This window comes from Varroa jacobsoni, unplaced genomic scaffold (assembly GCF_002532875.2).
Source record: "Varroa jacobsoni isolate VJ856 unplaced genomic scaffold, vjacob_1.0 scaffold_567, whole genome shotgun sequence".
Classification (NCBI taxonomy): domain Eukaryota; kingdom Metazoa; phylum Arthropoda; class Arachnida; order Mesostigmata; family Varroidae; genus Varroa; species Varroa jacobsoni.
The window spans coordinates 1-21,755 of NW_019213469.1; the positions used below are offsets into that span (position 1 = coordinate 1).

Consider the following 21,755-nt stretch of genomic DNA (forward strand, 5'->3'; position numbering starts at 1 on the left):
ATGTATATATATATATATATATATATATATATATATATATATATAGCCACGAACCGTAACTCGTAATCATTACTGATGCTGAGATTTCACGGTTAAATGTACATTGTTCTAGTTAACAAAAAGATGGCGGATTAGAGTAAAACCTAAGTACATTTAATCACCCAAAGGCCCTGCGTTCGGAGCAGCGTTATGTTGCCACTCAATAAGAAAAATAAAATTGCAAAATCATGTGTCAGTCGATGTCTATTAACATCTAGTTAGGTGATAATTTGGTGACACACTAACCTAACCTTAATCCTTGTTTGAGTCTTTTGCACCGCCTACAGCGTTGAGATTGTGATGGGTTGGCGTTTGGCAGATTACGACAGACGGCATCCGTCAACTACGTAACGAGTTACGTTATGTTACTTTGTATGTCCGTTACCCTTCCAGGGAACGCGCAGCAGTCAATTTTAGCGTCCGGTTAAAACAGCCCATCTCGTTATCGTAAACGTAAGCAGGAGGCTATATATCTACGTAGTAAAATTATATTGCCATCTAAACCTAAGCATTGCATGTTCGGATTCTGTAGTTGCTACGAGCAGTTCTTTCATTATAACTGTGATCGAAGGGAATACGGTAGTACCGACCATAATCCGTGCCCCTTCTTCATGAAACGGAAAAAAAATGACCGAAGATGAACTGCAATGCATATAATTACGATGTGAAGTCTCAATAAAATCAGACAACTGATACGAAACAGTAATTTTTCTTATATCCAAATTCTGCCGGAGGCGGTGGGAGACTAGGCCTAGGAATTGTCCTAAAGAACATGGTATTCTATTGTATATGGTGCGGTGTAGTGTGACTAAGAAGGCGTGCACGAAAGGGTTTGATGTAACAAAGTCCATCTCAAAGGTTAGATATTTGTCACTAAGACGTTACAATTGTAAATATTTATTAAGGCAGCCTATTGATGTGGCATAATTTAAGCACTAGAGGTCCTGGATTCCCTTGTGGACTACTCTACGTTCAGTTTGATGCAATATTACTTTATTGACAGACATTGTCCCCATAGATACCGACAAGTTCCACGATTAACGATACAAATACAACACGATTCTCATGAGGATGACGAAAAAGAGTCAGTTTTCTGTGCAATGGATATCGGTTTTATCACTCGGTACTGCACTAATAATAGAACTAACCTAGGTCCCCTATTATTTGTAGTAGTAGTAATAGTATGAGGGTCAACGCTAAATCTGTCGACACTTCCTGTGTACCTGTCCCTACTATGCCTGGCTAAAGTAACCAATCCTTGGAACAAGTTATCAAGTAGGTTTCAAGTTAATTTCCTCCACTGTTCTTATTTGGACACTGAGCACCGATATGATCGAAAGGTAATTTTAGCGTCTATCTCAATTTGCGTGTTACAATTCTTCACACATTTATAAGGATAGTTCATAGATAATGGTGTTGACTAAATGCGTCACTGCTGCCATCCAAACCTGAGCTGCCATGATGCAACATGCCGATTACCTTAAGTTAGTCTAAAATATATATTTTAAAGTCTGCATTAGCTCAGTGGGATGCTTATGTTATGTATAATGCTAACGAGCTACTCCTACATCATTCACTCGAAAATTCAAAAATTGCTTGACTGTATGCTCCTCTGGACAAGAATTGCTGTTGAAAGACTATTGTCGAACTTTTATAGTTGCGACCCTGTTCCAACTCCTACAAATTAGATGCGGTCACAAAATCAAGCCAACTTGGCTGCAAGTTTTCGCAACACACATTGAAAATAGAAAAAAACTGGTTCTTCTAGTTGTACGACCATGTTATTTGTACAGGGCTACCAGGCCATCCTGGACAGGGCTCCCCTAACGAAGCTCACACATAAGGCACACCACTTGTCTATTATGAATAGCCAAGAATGAAAACACTTGACCATAGCGAAGGTGTTTCGGAGAGGTACCAGTACGTAACCGCAAGCGCCGTCTGTTGCGACTTTTTAGGCAGTTCTAATCGGGGCCGTTAGGCGAATCCCCAACAGTGAAGACCCTATTTGAGAATCTACACATCAGCTATGGATACTGGCTTGAGACTAAATTGGTTGAATAGAAACAATATAATATAGAAAATAAACGTTCTTAAGCACATCTGGTCGCACAAGCTCGATGATGCTGACGCTGCTTAGTTACTCATGCATGCGATACTATTTATTCATCACCTGCCAGCTTCTTTTGTGCGCCTGTTTCGGAGAGTGGCAAAAAAATGCCCAAATTTCAAATCCTAGCTAGGAATAAACGTATTTTCATTTGAACACATTACAAGTATAGGCAAATATGTATGTAATTTAGAGGAATCTTGCGTTCCCAAATTTCGGAAGTAGAATTTCCTTATCTATCCAATAATAAGGATGCCAAAAGCTTTTCCTTATTGTTCGACGGTCCAAAAGAAAAGAAAAGAAAAGGAAAACAAGTAGTAACCTGATGGCGCCATCCGGAGAACAGGAGCAAAACTAAAAGGGCATTTAGGTTGTAGCGGTGGCGCGCACTGCGCAAAAGGTGAATAGGGGCAGCTCGGTACACCCCTTTTACTTCATTGCTGTCGTTGCATTGCTACGTCTGACAGAAGTAGCCGTTGGTTGGCCAATGCAGCAGCAGGCGCGAAAGTACCTAACCTAGTCTGACGCTAAGCGCACTGTGGGATGGGAGGTGTGCCTTTCTGGACTGCTACACGCCCCTTCGTCTACGGATGGTGCAAATGGCATTTTCGCGTGCGAAGTCTTTCTGGATGGGCCATTGACAACGGGCCAAATGACCGTTCTAACGAAGGTAGAGGAAGCGAAGTAGCACCGTCAGCCCTCAGCCGACAGCGTACAGCCTTTCTTTCTTGTCTGCTGCTGTTGCAAAGACGGTAGCCGCGGCGGGAGACGTACACTTCGATCGCGAATACTAGTACTATCAGGATCAAGTACACATGCACACCCGAAGAAATGCGGGAGAGGACAATAATCTTAATTTATTTGGAAGGGCAATCGCACGAAAGGTGAACGGGAGGTCATACGCAGAAATACACGCATTCTCATCGATGAACGGTCGTGTTACTGGATGATGACAGACTTCATGGAGAAATGAAATGTTAAATTTCTGCCTACGTACTAAATCTCGATTGATTTGGAAATAAAAGTTCGTGATCACAAAATAATCATTTTCTGTCTGTATATTTTTGAGTGTCAAAGTCATCTTCTGTTGTGTTTACAACTATAACACAAGAACGGAATATTCCCTTCCAGTTCACGTCTAACTAAAATTCTTCAGGCAACGACGTTGCAGTAATAAATCCGCGTTTTATTACCACCATTAACTCCATCCATCGCCTTCTTCCAATGCCTTCCTTACCAGGTCGTAGCTGTCGGAATTTCCGCTTCGAACAATGCATAGATGGCGACGTAACGCTAATCGACCATACAACGGCCAGGCGGTGTTTCAAAAGATCTTCGGTACTAGACAAGGTCAATCCTCATCACATCGTACCTTAATGAGCGTCGAATTAGATAACCGCAGAGCGGCTATCTGACTTAAATTGTTACAACGACGCAAACCACAATGCTGGTCCCACTTAGGCAGCAACAGGCCCTTAAAGCATTGCGAATTCAAACCAAGGCCACAACAGCGGGTCGCTATTAGTTAGGGGTAAGATCGACGATAAACGAAACGATCTTGTCAAAGTGGAAGCTATCTTTTGGGCTGAAGCCAATCCCCATCGACCCCTTACTCATCCCAGAAAAACCGTCTTGGAGAATAGCTCTAACGAAAAAGATAGTGGGACTGTCCCGCATTGAGGGAAGAAGGCCCAGCAAAAGCGCTAGCATCACCATTACCATCACGGTGACGCGGTTACGAAGTTGCTCCGTGACTATAATATTGTGAGGCGGCCAAAGGGTCCTCGACCAGTTTTCCTAAGGGGCTCTACATACCTCGTCGAGGTGGGTAGGATAAAACATGAGGATGTTTGCTGGTGTTAGCATAACCGGAGAAAAAAGTGCATTGGCAGCGCCGTGGCTACCAGCTTTCTCACTGTCCCGACCCTTAAAGCGCTTATCTCGACACTCTGTATTAGGTCCACGTTGCCGTCCAAGTTTAGATGGTACCGTCGTTAGCGGACCCATGAAAGTGGCGCCCGCGGAGGGTTACGTAGACGAGGCATCTAGATCGCAGCTGCAAACAAAAATATGGAAATGTAAAGAAAAATCAAAGCATTGGAAAGTTTGTTTCCTTTTCTGGCTAAACAAACGCAACGGCTACAACTGTAAAGCAGAGCAGCGCCTCTTGGGGCAAGCAGGAAATCAAGCGAGCGCTAGAATACCGATCCCACCTAGCGAAAAAAACTTGCTCGTATTATATAATATAATACAAGTTATTGCTACTAGAGCCAATGGCGCGTGTGCTATAATGATCAATAAACACTACTTAGTCGCCATGCGATCTCATCGACAGGAGGTTATTTGTGCTCACTTATTGCGAGCTACACGTGGTATCGTGTGGATTAGAATCGCAGAACAATGGTGTGAGTTTGCTTCAACTAATTAGACCAGTGAAGACTAGCTGAATAGAAGAAGATTAGCTGTTGAAAACGATAGAAATATAGAGAGTTAGTGCCTTCAAAGCTTTCCGATACCGAGGAAAATGGCTAATTTAATTTTGTTGATCTTCACGTGTAAGAACGATCGTCTGTTCAAACGAACTCAGTATATTTTAATACTATATAGGTTCTGTTGCTCTTATACAATTTAACAGTTTATTGTCCATTGCTTCACAGATTTGTTGGACGAATAAAAGAGCAGACACCTATGATAGGCTGACATGGAAATCGTTTGTGAAGAGGAAGCTGGCGAGCAAAGCCTGAGGGAAAGTCACATCTTATGGTAACATCGTATACTTTCTGTCATTTTCATTTTTTGTATATCAATACCTGTGATAATCAGAGTACATATTTTCAATTACAACATTGGATTATTAATTTAGTATGTTAATTTCATTATAACAAACCATTGTAAAGCCCTGTCGTTACATTCTTCCGCAGGTGAGCTTGACATTCGTTCCACGATGCGTCGACAATAAAAAACCTCTTAGAATTTCTCTCTGAACTCAGGAGATTGTTGGCCTTCGCGTTAGTTCAGTTCCGTGACAGTACAATAGACCAATCTGGGTTCAACCTAGGCCCTTAAAGCCATTGAAACTGATCGAAGCTTGATCGACCCAGTAGCTCGTGGCACCCAATTACAATGCTGATTGAACCTGAGCTCGGCCGATGGATTATGCCATCACAGGGAAAATGGCCCCTCGAATTATCAATTCGCTTCTGGTCGTATAAATGGGTCAAACGGATATAGCCTTATTGATGCCTAGGAGACTACAATGGAGTATTTGACAGACTATTAATATATCATCGTCGGCTAGAGTTACCACCCACGTACCTGTGATAGCCGGTAGTCGCCTTGGCCAATCTGGATACGACGATATCATTGCGAAGGTCTTTTTAGAACGCGTGTTCTTGTAATTAAATTTCATTTAGATTTTTACAACTCCAGTGTGTGTATGTCTGCGTTGAGAAATACAAATATAACAGGGATTTGTTGCAGAAGTAGTAGCATTTAACAGAGTGGAAGGATTGTGGCATTTCCTCCTCGTAATACGATGTTTTCTAGTTGAGATCAACATTTATTTTCCGTTACGAATCTATGGATTCGTTATTTTTTTTTTTTTCTTTCTTTGGCTCTAGTGAGTATCGATTTCTGACTTTTAGCCAATATATTGCTGTAAACCCATCTTGATATGGTGATTCGCTCCTATCAACGGGGCCTACAAATGATCCTTGTTGTATTAAGCGAAAAGGACGATCCAAATCACACAATCACGTATAGGAGCACAACTGTAATATTATTATTAGAAGTTGGGCACAGAGCCCTATGATACATAGGGCTCTGTGCCCAACTTCTGATAGGTTGGTTGATGAAGATATATAAATGTGGTGAAACTTCGTTGAAAAGATAGTGGCTTCTATCACATTCAACCGGATTGGCCGATTATTGGCTAGGAAGTGCAGACAGCCTTGTTCTAGCCAATCTAACAGGCCATCATTAAATTTTGGACGTTTAGTTCGCAGGCAGGTTCCAAGCTTGCTTGACGTGCTTGAATATCATGATGTTACTTGTCCTAGTTAAAATTGATCCGATACACTACAGGCCAACTCGCTTCTGGCTCTAGCAGCCATTAAAAAATGAATGTCGGTATCCTAAAATTAGTTTTCATCCAAACCCAAAGGCGGAGTGCCTGGCTTTTCTTTGGTAATAACACCACCTATTATTAAAATATAGATCCTTATACACTTATCCTCTTCTGAGTAACCAGTAGGCTTAAAACGTTAATGAATTGGTTTAGTGCCTCATTATTAGGAGCACCGTGCGTCATTCTTCGCCGAACCTGCACTTCAGTAAAGAAGGCCCACACCGACCGAACACTTCGCGTTTTCACCGTAGCATTTTTCAATAAACAAATATGGCACAAGTACTTTTCATTAACAGTTGAATCGTGAATGCACCGCCACAAACACGATGACCGTGCGGATTTGGCGGCATAAAATAAATGTTTGTATTCGCTATGTATTCTAAATACTCATTATGTTCTTGTGATCGTGACGTAACACGTCGCCATCAGAAGTATCGCTGATAGCCTATGCGGCGCTAAATGAACAACAATGGAAATCGGGGGAACTTTATGACTACCCCCTTTTCATTGACATGTGTGACTACAGTTTGCCAACTTTAGCGATGGTAATTAACGGAGAGTCATAAATCATTTTGACCAAAATAAATTTTCTGCTTTGCTTGCATATATTTAAATTTATGAGAACGACCGCAAAAAATTGATAAAAAAAAATAACCACTACACAGAATTTTAAGCCTCTTTGACCTTCTTTGAACATAATTGTAATCTATCGTTCTCTTGAGCTCCCTTTAGTATTTGACTGTTCTTTTTTTTCGTTCACCTCCGAGAATCCGTCATGTGCTAACGAGTTTCCAGAATCTGCTCCTCTGGATCGTACCAATAACTTCCCCAACTTCGAAGCGTCTGGTCAGCGGAGGTCTTGCTTGTCGGGAATTTTATTAACAAGCATGGTAACTAGACGAGCAGATCTTTTGTAGCTATCAACATTAATTTTTTTCTTATAGCCATAATCTCGCATCCTTATAATTTTATCTTTGCCAACGCTAAAGTTTGGCGGACAAGTGACGGCTAGTGATTGTTTTTTGTTGTCGTTCTCGGATACTATAGCAACGCACCCAAAAAGATACGCGTTATCTATCCCGAACTCTTCGCTTCTACGTTCGATCGTTTCTATAACATTTGATGTTCGTAATAACGCGACTAAGGATTGTTTATTTTCACGATGTACCTAGTTGATATACCGTCTCTAGTCTATTCTTGATTTCTCCGATAAGCTGCTATGGAACAGTCCTGTAGCATGTCTTGACAATTTTTTCGGTAAAGCGTCAGCTTTAGCCGCTCAAGTTATATATATATATATATAGCTGTATTTATGAAGCCTTCGACTATTACTGGCAAAAATGAATGAATAAAATTAGATTTATTGGCATTACATATAACTAATCTGTCATCATCATAATGGCAAAGACATCCATGTACCCAATGCATAGATGGCAAGTTTACTCGTCTCATTGTGCTCGGCGTGCAATGGTGGTCCAGTAATGATATAGAATACCGGCGAGACATGCGTCCGTCTGCCAGAAAGAGAATCTCTAAATAACGTGTTGATGAAATGTTCATTCTATTGAGCAATAGTGCAGGACATCATTAAGGACCGATTAGTCGAGCATTTTTACCTGTAATTTCAGAGAATACAGATATCCTTTATAATTTCGTTATTATCTATTAAAATGTAATTATTTACTTTCAAGATTGTTCGAATTCAATCTAAGGCTTTTCAGGAAGCATCCCTTATGGTCTGCTGAGTTCAACTTGCCCGGGTCTCAGGTTTTACACTTAAACTAGTAGTACCGGACAGAAGACTTGTTGCTTATAAAACACTAATTGTTGTAAACTAAGCGTTGGACTCGAATAGCTACCCCAACGATTGATGACGTTTTTCAGCATAAGGTGGAGTGTATATAATCGTCGCCCGCTGAGTAACTACCTTTCTTGTTGCCATGTAAACAAATTGAAGCTATCCAACTAAGTGTTACTCCCTATATACGTATACATATATACCTTCGAGCAATCGGCGGATGTACCCTCTACACAAATCGATCGCTGACTGCGTTGCACGCTAATATTTCCATTGTCTTACCTCTGGCAATGCGGTGTCTTCGTTTTGTGTATGTAAATGTTGCGTCCCGCGTCGGTTTCCGTTTTACTCTTTGCAAGCAAACATGTGCCAGTCACTGGGGCAAATGTTTGTACCATTGCTATTTTGACAATAATAGCATAGGCGCGACATTACATAGAAGACGGTATGCCCAAACCGGAACGAAGCTTATGAGAACGACGCTATATATTTGAGTAAATAGTACAATCAGGTCCTGCTGGCACTCTTTCCATGATATATGAACTTGGTATAATAGGGCGTTTACTTGGTGAGCTGTGTATCTAGTGAAGTAGCGGTATCTTGCCCTAGACAGTAGCGTTGTCACTGCAAAAAAGAGAACCGGCCTATTTACATCGGCTAAGGACAACAGACGATAGAAATAAGATGGAATAACAGAAACAAATTGCAACGCAGCTTCGTAACCTTTTGAAGTTTAGCGAAACCGTGGCCAACTTTCGGGCAGTAATAGAAAAACTCGGCTTATCCAATCTATTTATTTCCTACTGCAGAGTCGTATGACCAATGACAAATCTGGTACATACGTGTTCTTATTACGTATATTCGTCAACAGCGTTTTTTTTTTCTTTTTTTTTGTAATATTACAATGTTACTTTGTCGCGTTGAGTATTTTCACAGGATACGCAAAGCGCTTCATAGGCTGAAGAGATTGAAAGCGTTGCACCCAAATAGCTCCTCTGACCAAATCCGATGAAACGATTTGTCTTAGGTTTGGTGGGCTAGCATCTGAAAATTCTGAATTAAAAAGTACTATTTGTCTTAGACCCGAGAGACTCTGCTGGACTGGGCCCAAGCTTCCTAAATTTAGAACGATTTTAATCGACACTACATAACCGGGCGTAGCCAGGACTAATAGATGTTTTGATATGTTAAACAGATCGTAGTAGATAGTAGAGAATAAATGCTGCGTTCGTGTAATGGATTAGGTAACGTATGCTAACCCTATTCAAGGACAAAGGGCTTTTATTAATTTACCACGGTTGCCGTTTAAAAATATAATCTAACCTTATTAAAAGACGACGCTGAAGTCTATCGCTGTGCATAGAATGGCGCTGTACTTTTCTCAACTTCATTCAACCCGATTTCCGCCTTCTTATATGTTAATCGTGTACAGGTAAGTGTGCGCAGTGACAACTGTGCACACTTACCTGTACATGATTTAATTTAAAGCCACCCTTATCGTCATTGTCGTCGACAATATCCTCAATATATGCTGTACAACATCGTAGCATCGAGATAATAAGCTGTTGTACGTAACTTTCCGTTCTGCTTCTGTGCGAGCTACTTAGGCTAACGTCATTTAACTGCCCCTGACTAACTGCTAACCTTTTCAGGTCCATTCCAACAAGTCTCCTCTAGAACGGCGCCGTCTTTTCCGTCTAGTCTCGGTCGATTCCACCGAGTCTAGACGACCGGGTCGAGCGATCTGCTTCAAATTGGCGTGCGTGTCCCTGGTAGATTTCTATTCGTCTTTCCTCATTTTGCTCTATGGCCATGGTCCCGCTCGACTGGGTCATAATACGCGTAGAACATGGAGTGATTGCGTTAATGCGGGTGAGTCGGATGACCAAATGTGTCAGAAAATTTTCTTCTATTACAACTGGGCACGATGGTATCAACGCAGACCAGAATTGACTTCCCGTTTTGACCTAGCCAACGGCCACAATATCAGAGACGGTAAACGCTGCGAAACACTGTTAGTTAGAGATAGGGACAGAACGAAGTTTTAACAAGATACTAACCTGCCAACTCGGGTATTGAGGCTAAGCAGCGCCGTGATCGTGAGAGTAGTCATCGCTGACTTGAGCTGTCATTTAGCGAATAGGGGCGGCAGTACAACAACCGCACATCGTTCCTCTTCTTCCTTCTCTTCGACTTCGGCCTTCCTTCGGCTAGTAATTGTGGCAATCGTACTTGTAGCAGCAGTAGTAGTAGTAGTAGTAGTAGTAGAAAATCACAGCGAGGCCGCGGCTCAGGCTGTCGATCTCTCGGAGTTCGACTCCGTGGTCGGCCATCAAGCATCTTCGTTTTACTTGCTAGATAGACCTCCTACACTTCGGCTGTTAGCCGCCACGATTCAGGTGCTTCACTCGTTATGCGTAATGACGATGATAATAGTGCATGCTACGTACGTATGGACGACAGATTGAGCTGCAGCGACAGCGGTAACATTTGGTAGTATCATCGACTATTATATTGGTCAATGACGCGCTGAAATCCACTAGCGCCGCTGTCACCGCTATTTAAAAAGCACATTATCGAAATAATGGTCATGGAATATTTATCAACTCAGATTCAATACGACAGTGAATGTGCAGGCAAGGACAGTCCGAGATGAGAGGAGGCGTCGGCTCAAAGAAAAAGTAGGATCATGATCGGAATATTCACTAGTCCCGTTTAAGTACGGCCTGTACAGTCTTATGACTGCGGCGGCCAACGTGCGTGCACCACTGCTGCAGAAAGGAGGTTGGGCAGACGGGTAGATATCGTGGATAGTCTGTAAGGAGGGATCTAATTGTGGCGCTATCGGCTCCGATGACATTCGTCAGAGAAAAGTCAGACCGAGCGAAAGGGACAGAGGAGTTCGACTAATGATGACCCTCAGAGCTCATAGTGAAATCGACTGTGGTCCAACCACTCTTACTGCAGTTGTTAACGAAAAATGTTGAAGTAGGACAAATTATGTGGTAGAAGTTCAGCGTAGTTCTTTTTCTACCCGCTATGAATACTGAATCGATGTTTATTACTATAAAAATAAAGCATACGAATGATTTTAGCTTAAAGATATCATGGAATATTTATTAACTATACAAAAGCTACTAAGGACACGTAACATTTTTCGAGAATGACCTTAAACACAGTTGAGATGATGGTGTAATAATCAATATTTATTCCCTAGCCTATGTTCTTGGGGTATGCCCAATACGATGGATATATTCAGGACACAGATGCTTGAATATTTTGGTTGGCAATTTTGTTTTTTCAACATAACAGAGGGCCACTTGGTCAAACGACGTGCGGGCCATCTCAGTCCGAAATGGTTACTGTTGCCTAGCGTTATAACGGTCGCGTTTACGTTCCTTCTCGTTTTGCCAGTGGGAAGAACTCTCGACTTTGTTCGCTGCTGCACCGTCACCCTTCTGCTCTTGTAATTCGTAGCTAGAGGTATCAACGTTGATCCGCTCTGGAGGATTTGCTTTATTTCTGGATTGACCATATTCTTCAGCACTAAACAATTCCTTTCCTTCTTTCTTCCATTTTTCAAATACCACATGGAGTCCGGCTACATGAGCATTGAGTAAGCAGCTGTCGGTATCCGGATAGCCTTCCAAAAAGGAACACTAGGCAACGATTATATGCAGCTTAGTTGAATGACTTTCTTTGCTAAGGGACTATAATACTTCTTCGCATCGCGTTATCGCGGGGTCATTCGAACCCGCAGTATGACGTAAACGGCTTAAACTTACTACTGCCATCACCATCATAGCGACTGAGCGCAAGACTCACTCAATATAGTTTGTTTCACAAGTTTTGCGACACAGGTACCCTAAATATAGCTGTTTATTTGAGAGGATCCTTCAATCTACCGCCTCTGTCGTTCGTCTCGCCTTCCTTTGTCGCTTAAGCTCGACAAATATTGTTGCTTAAAACTTTTTTTTGTAATATGTATGCGTGTAAGCGACGTATCCACGTATCACGTACGTGTGAGACGTTCAATATGTTCACTTGAGGATCTGATTAATATGTATTAGATTTTTAGGCTATTTAATTGAGAATTGCTAGCGATAACGCTTTCGGTAGCACTTTTTTTCTCACTCTTTTCAAATCTATTTACTCTGTAAGTGATTGCTACATCTCCCGCGTCAAGTCCATTGGAATTCTCTAACAAATTCCACCAGTCACTGCAGTGTGATATATATATATGTGCCACTATAGGCCACTACTAACATATTAGCTTACGGTTAGCCAAATTGTTATTAACTGCGGAGCCGACTAAAATTAGGCAGCTATAGCTGCGGGTGAGTATGGGGCTCGCTCGGTGGCTGGGACAGGACTTATGCTCGATGGGGGCCACGGAAACGATAGTCAAGAGGCTAAGTTAGCTTTCGCCCCATCGAATTGTGTTAGCCAAGTGCACACTATTCCTAAAACTTCGAGAACGAATTCTGGTCTGCTAGGCCTAGCAAGTTTGGCGGGGCCTAGAGGATTCGAGAGTCGAAATAACTACACTGCTTCCCCTGTTAGTCCATCTGGAAAAAGAAGAAAAATAATGCCAACTTTTCTATGTTTCTGTCAGACAAACCATTCGGGTTTTAACGGGACGGTAGCACCTTAGATGTTTCAAATTGATTACTCGTTAATGCTAGAATGTTTAAAAAGTCGCTGATCGATCATAGCGAGGCATGACTTTTTTTATCTCAAGTCAGTAACCGACTAAAATCACACATTTTTCCTTAATCTCTCTCTCTCTCTCTCTCTCTCTCTATATATATATATATATATATATAGACATGCACACAACGCAATAAGAGCTACATATAACCCTTTAGTTACATAGCGTTCCTTTTAAAATTAGCCAATATATGATACACGCGTGCGTCAACGAATCGTGCTTTAAGCAGATCCAAGCGCATTCTATGAAAAATAGTAATAATAAAATGCGCTTTGCGCGACTGAACTTCTAAGAGCACCCCCCAACAATTACGCATTTATTACAGAAGTTAAAACGTTTTTACTAAAACGAGCTAAAATACAGGCTGAGGAAAAGCAGTTGGACGATAAAACTATCGCCGGACTTGTCTAAGTATTCTGTTATCTTTTGCTTCTTGAAAATTGCCCTGTACGCGGTCGATATTATCTACGTGGAATTAAAACTGCTAATTATTATTATGGAAATCTCAGTGATAACTTAAAGGCCAGATCTGCAGGAGAAACAGCTTCTTTGTGGGTGTTCGGCGTTAGTGTGTGTATGGATGGCATCGGTAAAAAAAGCTTCAATTTTTAGGGCTACTAAGCCTAGGAGAAGCGGACACAAACCGGTAGTACAACTCTTAATGTAACGTTTAATGAAAAAGACTTTGCAAATTTGAAGGACCATGCACTCATAATTAGATATTAATTCGTGCTAAGTTTCACTTTCTCGCGGTTTTTGGTGTCGGACTATTGTATGGCTAGGAGCGTGTGGCATACGTACGGTGTTCTTACGTCCGTAGGGGCTAGCGGCCCGCTTTTTTCTTCACATAAATCAGGATGAGGTGAGCAAATATGAAAGGGGCCAGATGGCACCCAGCACACGCAGCCACTGCGCCATCCTCAGCGACGGTGTCTGCGGCGACGATTGCGGCCGAAAAGAGAACTACGAAGAAGTAGAAAAGGAGAAGGAAGCGGCAATGTTTGACAGACGAAATTAAAAAGCTAGTAAGTTAGATCTTAATATTATAAAGTAGTTGAACAATGGACGAGCAGCTTCATCTACTACCTATTAATAAAATCTGCATAATTCTTCCACATAATGCTTGACTCTGCTGCTATTGTATCTCATCATCGCTGTTAGGAAGCGGGAGCGCTGTCACAGTAATTGCCGAGTTGTCGATACGTTTCATGTTTATATTTCTGGTTCGTTTAATTAAAATAAAAATCTAGTCAAAGACGGAAACAAATTGCTAGGACATAGGTACTCTCTCTCAGAAAAGAGCTTGAAGGGAGATGGCTTTTAGCATAAAGAAGACTAAAGCATAACAAAGTTTAAGGCAGAGGATGAACGGGCACGATAGGTAAACGCAAACGAAGGCTGGACGTTGTTGTCTATAACGATGAAATTCAATTATTATTTTTGATCGGTCTCTGTTCACGGGACGGAGATTGCAATACCATTTACAGATTGCCCCGTTACGGGACCACTGTTTGTTGTTACATTTACGCGCCTACTGCATTGTGCACGTGAACGCGTACGCAAGTATGAGATGCGCAGTAAAGTATTCCTGGGTGTCCTTAGTTCCTATGGTTTGATGATATAAGTTTAGTTAATTGAATCATGAGGTAAGTGCGGTTGGCACTAGCTTCAACTGACAAGCATGGCAGAAAATGGCTAAAAGTGTGACTCTTTGAAAGCGAAGCAATGGCGTTGCAGCGAATTTATAATAATCTACGTATATTAGAAGTCAAGCACAGTTCCCTTGAAATAGTCAGTTGTTTAGTCGATATCTATGGGGGCCTCGTGGCTGGTGCGTTCGCTCTATAATAACTTCGCAACGAGTAGCTCTATTGTGCAGGTAATAAAACTGAATGAGTACTAGTCTTGTTAGCGTAGCTTTGTGCAAAGTGTACGTTTGTCATCGTCTGAGGAACTGCACTTAACGTACAATATTTTATAAATATTCTTTTTTTTTTTGTTTACGAGTATCCATGCGGGTCTGTGACATCTGAAGGGCTAACTGAGTAAATGGATCCTTCTGTTCCACCGATCCGTTTTTTCGGCACGTTCGTCATGATACACTTGACACTCCCAGTATATCTGCCAGAAACAATACGGCAACCTGTATTTCACTTCTAGCCCGCCTACACGCTTAGCCTGATGTCACGTTCTTACCAAAGGGCCTTTTTTCAAGTCGACTATTCTGTTGATATTTTAGAGCATATATCCAGGTATAAGAGTAGTAGCAAGGATCCCGCTATTGGCGAAAATAAAAGCTGTGTTATTAGCTCATGACAGGTAGCGGACACCGAAGGGCGTTGCATTTACATCTGAGCTAGTTAAAAGCACTGGCTATCACGTGTGGACGTGCTTGTCACTCGCAGATAATAGCATGTTTGGCTTTCTGTCCAATTAACTTCTGATGCGCTCTTTTCAAACGACCTCAGAAGCACGGATTCGACAAAGAAAACCGTGGGGCTGGGGGTCCGGCAAGGAGTAGAGGGAAATTGTACAATTTTACCTCAATCGGTGCATAATAGCGTTGAAAAGATTTTGTTCTCCAACAATTGATTAACATTGCCCAAAAGTATGAAAACATAAATCAACTTTGGGCGTGGCTCTCGATTATAATGGCCGGTGAACGAATCGCGCTTCCTGCAGGCCGCAGGTTGACGAAGGGTCCTCATTCTATTCACGCAGCCTGTCATCGGTTGTCGCCATAATCTTCTACAAGCCAATGCATAAGTGGACTCATTGTTGAGAAGAGACTTGTTTAGCTAAACACGTTTAGATCATAGAATTGTCGAATCTGATCTTGGGGCAAATTGTCTTTTGGCCAGATCATTTGTGCGGCAGACAAGCACCGGGGGCTGTTTTGTAACTGTTCTAGTTGGAAGAAAAGCACTCTACGTGTTGTAATTCAATTTCTATGATTTCTTAAGTAATTCTTGTTTACAATTGATCACCTTCCTATTCGTCTAGATAGTAATGCAATCGGCTGACTATCAATAGGGAATCGCCTAAATGTGACCTTGATTCATATAAACAGAAACAAACACTTCAGCTTGTCGCAAAAATTAGATGACATTGGTGACCAACCGCATCGGAACGAACGGTTTATTTGTTAATATCAAAATAATGTTTTACTATCTGTTACACGCAGATCGAGGAGCCAAGTCTGCTAGTGATATAATCTCCCTTTCGACTCAGAGGCTATAAATGGAATGTTTTATTTATTTTTTGCATAATTTAACTCGCTTTTTCATACCCCGTTTAAAAAAAGTCCATTCCGGATCTTGCATACCGATAGAAACGACGCTGAAAATTTGGATCACAAAAAACTGCGGAATCATTTAATAGAACTTCAGACGGCCTTGTTTATTTATTGTAGCTAACCGTTACTGGCTGGTTTAGCTAGAAATTAGTATTAGGGATCGGTAGCGATACTGATTAGAAGACTGGCTATATTTATTGAGACGGTTAGGAAAATAGAAAATAAATAGCTACTGGTGTAAGCGTGATTAGGATGTATAAGCTCTAACCGTTAGCTGGCGTGTTAGACGAATAATCTCGTCCTTTATTTTTTTCGACTACAATCAATACAACGAGTAGATGGCAAGTTTCCAATGTAGTTCAATAGATGAATTAACATCTATCGCAAATCTATGTGGAATATACATTGAACTAACTGGAAGTTCAACCATTTTGCCTTTAAAATTAGGTATATTACCTTTCGCAGCCCAAAAACGTTCGAAGAATATATTAGGATAGGTCTACCTATAGAAAAAAATTTCAGGAACAACATTCAGCCATCTACCTACCTACCAGCCCATGGCAACAGTCACTGCTGTATGTAGACGCCTGGAGTCTAACTAGCGGCCATTGGCAGCAATAGCTCAGAACATGTATTCCTATGTTTAATCTCGCAGCACGATCAGTATTTAATCGTTCCTAGTCTGCGTCTGTAGATCAAGCAGTAAAGCTTGATCTACAGACGCAGACTTAACCACTAATCACTCTCTTATGGATAAGTTCAACATGTAGTGATCGTAAAAGTGGCCTTTTACTTTTCGTTTTTTTACCCTGTACCCTAATCGTGTACCGTGCCAGCCCTTCATTGTTTTGTCAGTAGCAGGCTTTGCCAATTTGACAAGACCCAGAGATGAGCTAAACCACCTTACGGTAGGGCTACAAATTTGTAGGTCAATCGTGTTATTACAATTCCACCTTATGCATGTTGACTACCACTGTTGCGGCTCACAGTAGCCTATGCCCATTTCAAACCTCTGTGCCAGATTTCTCTCGATCAGTTCAGACCATGTAAGGTTTCGATGCTGGCCCCCTGTTCGGCAAAGGCGTGTCTAGGAGACACTAGGCGCAGTCAAGCGATATGGTCTGTCCGAATTTAGCTCTGCATGCGTAGTAGAAATGGCGCAAAACGCGACGGAACGCGAAAGGCGTTCTAGCCTTAGCTGTCGGCATTGTCGCTTTCGTACGATTTTGCATCTAATGGCCGCCAAGATCGTTGTATTCATTAAGCTCTCGAAAAAGGTTTATTTTTTTCGCATCGATCCTCAGCCCTATCCAACAGACGTAACCTATATCGTGTGGCCAACGTTATGTCAGTTTTGCTATCGAAGCAAGTGGTGCAAGAGCGCAAACGAGCGTCCTATTCAAGTTTGCAGTCCTTGCCTAATATTTTCTAGGGTAAAACGAAACGTGAAGTTGGCCTGCGTTGATACGATTAACGATATACGCGAGGGGTGGATGCAAGAACCATCACTGAGTGAAAAAAATCCTATAAGCAAACATCACAATTACCGGCTATTAAGCCTGTTGGGACGTCTGATAAACGGTAGTTGCGCAGAGCTGCTGCTGCTGCTGCTGCTGCTGCTGTAGCCAAGAATAACTTACGTTGTGCTTCTATGTTTTCGGCTACGTTCCTTAGCTGGATTCGTTAAGCTCCATACAGTTGCTGCTACAGCTGCCGACATTAGGTCCTATTGATTTCTATTAAAATCTATATTGTAGATACAGATATGATGTGTCGTTGTTGTTGTTTAACTGTCAAACTAAAGACTTCTGCTACTTAATGCTAAATATATATAATGTATATTTTTATCCCGATTAATGCGTTCAATTTCATCACTATTTAGAAAAGCAACAATCTTTTTTTAGCTTAACATTTTTATTATATATAGCTTATATTTGAATAGACATTGCGGGCATAATTTTCTTATAATTGCTACATCATAGCATCTTCCATACGACCTGTGACTCTTCTGAGCTGCTGACTGTATACGCTGTTAAATTTCCGCACCAAACACATATGAATGGCTATCAGACAAAGAAGATGAAAGCGCTTTTTCCCGCATGTTATGCTTTTGTCGCAATTGTTTGTGTCTGTTTCCCTTAAAAGTTCCTGACGCGACTCTGTCATTTGCCTGGTCATCAGATAGTATTACCCATTGGTAGAAGACTTAAGCAGACTTAGGCACGCCCTAGTCCGCGGTGGCAGAAGCGCATTCATGGCCACCTGCACACGACAAGCTGATTCACGTTAACCCCTAGAGCTGGTTGGGCACTTCAACACAAAAAGTTCCAATGAAGGCGATGCAGCCAAACAGAGCTCTCTTGAGGCAGCGGCGGCGGTGGCAGAGGCACGTAGAAACAAGGTTCGAGCTATGTTTCGCACTACATTTGGTTCTGTTCTGGGGCAGTGTGGTCTTGCCATCATCCTGCGCCCTTTCATCCGTTTCTTCTGCCCGCTTTGTTAACCTTCTGTGAAAACTGCTTTTCTCACAGAGCGCCATTTACATGGCTATCGTTTCAGGTGATTACATCCTTTCGTGTTATTGAGCTTTCTTCCATAATCGCGCCTTAGCCCGCATTCGCATCTAGCGCCCCGATCTGCCTTTTGCTCCCATCTCGACACGCTTCTATGTCGGGCATCGCTTTTTGCGCTTGTCCACCACCCTTTTCCCCGCGTCCTGTCCTGTTCTAAGAAAATAGCTAACACCTCGCAGTGGAATGACAGCTCAAAGAGGTCGCCAAGTCGTCAGTAGGAGCCGGCCCGCCATTGTTGCAGGTTTGTCCTGCTGTACCATGGAATGCTCCTGTTGTTGCTGCTGCCGTCGCCGCTGCTATCGTGTAATGCGTCCGTCAGGCGTCTTTGTGCAACGCTGAGCTACCCGGTCTCTGCACTGTGCGTCACTGTTTGCCCATTGTTTAAGTTGTTACTCGTTCTCGTTTGCCCTTTCGTGCGCGAGCCCCTTCTTATCTTTCTCCTACTGTTGACACCGATGGTGATGCGGCCGCTTACACTCCTCGTTGCCTGTATTTTGTCCTTCAGTCGCAGAGGTGCAGCAGAATCGCTTACGGACGAACTGCTCAAAGCCTGTTACTGCGGTAAAGCGGGGGTCGGTCCGCGAGGAGTCCGTCAGCACCGGGGACAGAAGTAGAGGAAAAGGGTGTTTTCCGGATCCCAACAAAACCGCCTAATCCGTCGCGGTGATTTGCCGTCAGTGGAGGTGATGTCACTCCTGCTGCTGACTGGGATAAGGCGAACATGGCATGGGAGAACGGCAGCCGTTCTAGTGGTAGGTGTCCGCGACGACAGACAACATCGACAAAGACAACAGGGAGCTGCTAGTCACATCCTGAACAAAAAATTAATAGTTGAAAGTAGTAGGCAGTAAAGACATCTCCGCACGGCACAGGCCCGTTGGAGCTCCACACGCAGAATTCGTACATTATATAGATACGTATAAGACGCACACGTGGAACTATTTACCCAGAAATCCAGGCGTTTGTACACGTTTGCGTAGCTGTCAATAGAGAGAACGCTTACTGAAAGTATTGCAGAAGTCTACGAGGGAAGTACAGTACGGTAGTACTTGTGTCCAGTGAAGCTACGCTATCTGTCGAAGTGCGTGGTTATACATAGAACATTTCGTTACGGGTTGTGATTCTTTGAAAATACGATATTCTCTAGTGTAATTTATAAAGCTGCTAAAAACAAGCTGCTAAGGAATGTAATGAATTATTTACTACGGCTGATTTACCCAAATCAGTGCCCAAATCTGTGTATGTCATAGAAATTTGGGTTTCGGATCTATTACAATCCTTCAAGTAACACCTAATGGTGAACCGTTTTGAATGTTTATCTCAGCGAAGTGACAATTACACATTTGATTTGTATAAATTTAAACTTGAAACATGAAATATCATGTACCAGATAAATATATACGGTATAGGATGCAGTTTGTGAGCAGAAAAGTGCCAATTTTTAGGAGGGAACAAGGTTCTCGCTTGTCTGATGAATCGATTGTCCTTGCAGTACTAATGATGATAGTATTTTAGGACTATTAATGGCTCTTCATCTGCGCATGAGTAGGAACAGCTGCGAATCATTATATTAGTACTGCAGTTCTGTAAAGGGTAATTGGGGCCAATCAAAGCAATGCAGACTCTGCACTCAATCAAGTTGTTTGGTAAGTTTAACGTATTAAGCAAAGCGAGTTTACCTAAGTAGAAGCCGCAGTCGATATTGCAGTCACTGAATTGTACACGTAAACCTGCTCTGTTCATAGGGGTCGCCTCTGTTCTCCTCAGACGTCTAGCGATTCCGTGATTGTTATAAATGTGCTAATCTGAAAATCTGAGAAGGACCAAAAAATACAGACGGATATATCACTACTAGCTTCTGAGAAAATCATCAACTTGATGCATAATAAGGCCCGGTTCCATTTCAGCTCTACTGTCGTCATGAACAATTCCAGCTGTTTCAGCCAAGACTATTATACTTGAGCACAGCGTCGCCTGGGAATTCGGGTTCTGACTAGTTATAGACAGAGAAAAAGTTCAAATCATAAAGTTTACGCGAGTGTCAACGAGCGGATCTTGGTGGTGGGGAGCGGATTGGCTGTATGGGAAATGTAAGTGATGTGACTGTAAGGAGCCAGACAATAAGGCTTCTATCGACAATAGAAATAAAAACGACAGATCGCGCCACTGCAGTATCGAACATAACGCTTTCATACCGTAAAAGGCCAAAGCGTAGTCAGTGGACCATCGATATAAGGCGTCTGTGTATTGGTTTGTTGAAAAAACACCGACCACTTTTCAGGCTAGAAAAGTTATAGAAAAAAGAAGTCACATATCCTGGGAAAGACGAGTCGCGTCGGGCGGGTGATGGTATCATTTAGAAGCTGAGATGTAGCAGTTGTAGATGTGTGATTACGAAAATTGTTATTATGTCTTCATTCATACACAAGATAGATGTCTGTGAAAAATTCATATTTTTGTTACAATAGGGGCACAGATGCTGGCCAAACCCATGAAAAAATTGGTGCTGTTTATGATTAGATGCGCTGTTGGAACAGATGGCTCAAGAATGATTCTCTCGCTTTAGTTCTAAACCTTGGTTGGTGGTGGTTGATCAGTTACGAAAAAAACTGATGAACTTTTCCCAGAAGGTAAGCAAGCTTCACAGCTAGGCACCCATGTTACCGTCAAGGAACCTAACATACCCAGCCAAGGCCTTTAAATAATTTAAAGGCTGGCTACATATAGAAAAAGTTCACTGTTTGGATGCCGCAAGAGTTGAGGCAAAAAAATTTACTCGATCGTTTCTACGAAAAACACAACGAAGTCTGACTAACTAACTAATGAAGGCTAACGAAAAATGCACTATATACGACAATAATGTACAAATAAAAAGGTGTGCTCGACAATTGGCGAATCGAGATTATGGGTTGCTACCATATGGCAAAACGATCGGGTCGGATCTGTGTCGTTTAACTAACAGTATTACAACAAGTTACTAAAAAAAGTTCATTGTAATTAATAAACAAAAAAAGCGTCGTCTTCCACCATTATAATGACACGGCCGTAGACTAAGGTAAGTAGATATCACTATGGTGTCATAGGTAAAAGTGTATTTAGTTTA

At 42.0% G+C, this 21,755-nt stretch overlaps 2 long non-coding RNA genes across 3 annotated transcripts; one reads left to right on the forward strand and one right to left on the reverse strand.

Annotated features, from left to right (window-relative positions):
- Positions 1-710: 710 nt before the first annotated feature.
- Positions 711-5,964, forward strand: LOC111261550 (uncharacterized). Its single transcript, XR_002681088.2, has 3 exons — positions 711-897; positions 4,807-4,912; positions 5,071-5,964. It is a non-coding gene; the product is annotated as an uncharacterized LOC111261550 (long non-coding RNA).
- A 1,639-nt stretch (positions 5,965-7,603) lies between these two features.
- Positions 7,604-10,908, reverse strand: LOC111261548 (uncharacterized). Of its 2 annotated transcripts, XR_002681086.2 has the most exons (4): positions 10,134-10,908; positions 9,718-9,899; positions 8,356-8,697; positions 7,604-7,891 (listed from the first exon to the last, which is right to left on the reverse strand). It is a non-coding gene; the product is annotated as an uncharacterized LOC111261548 (long non-coding RNA). The 2 variants fall into 2 exon arrangements; XR_002681087.2 differs by lacking the exon at positions 9,718-9,899.
- Between the last annotated feature and the right edge of the window lie 10,847 nt (positions 10,909-21,755).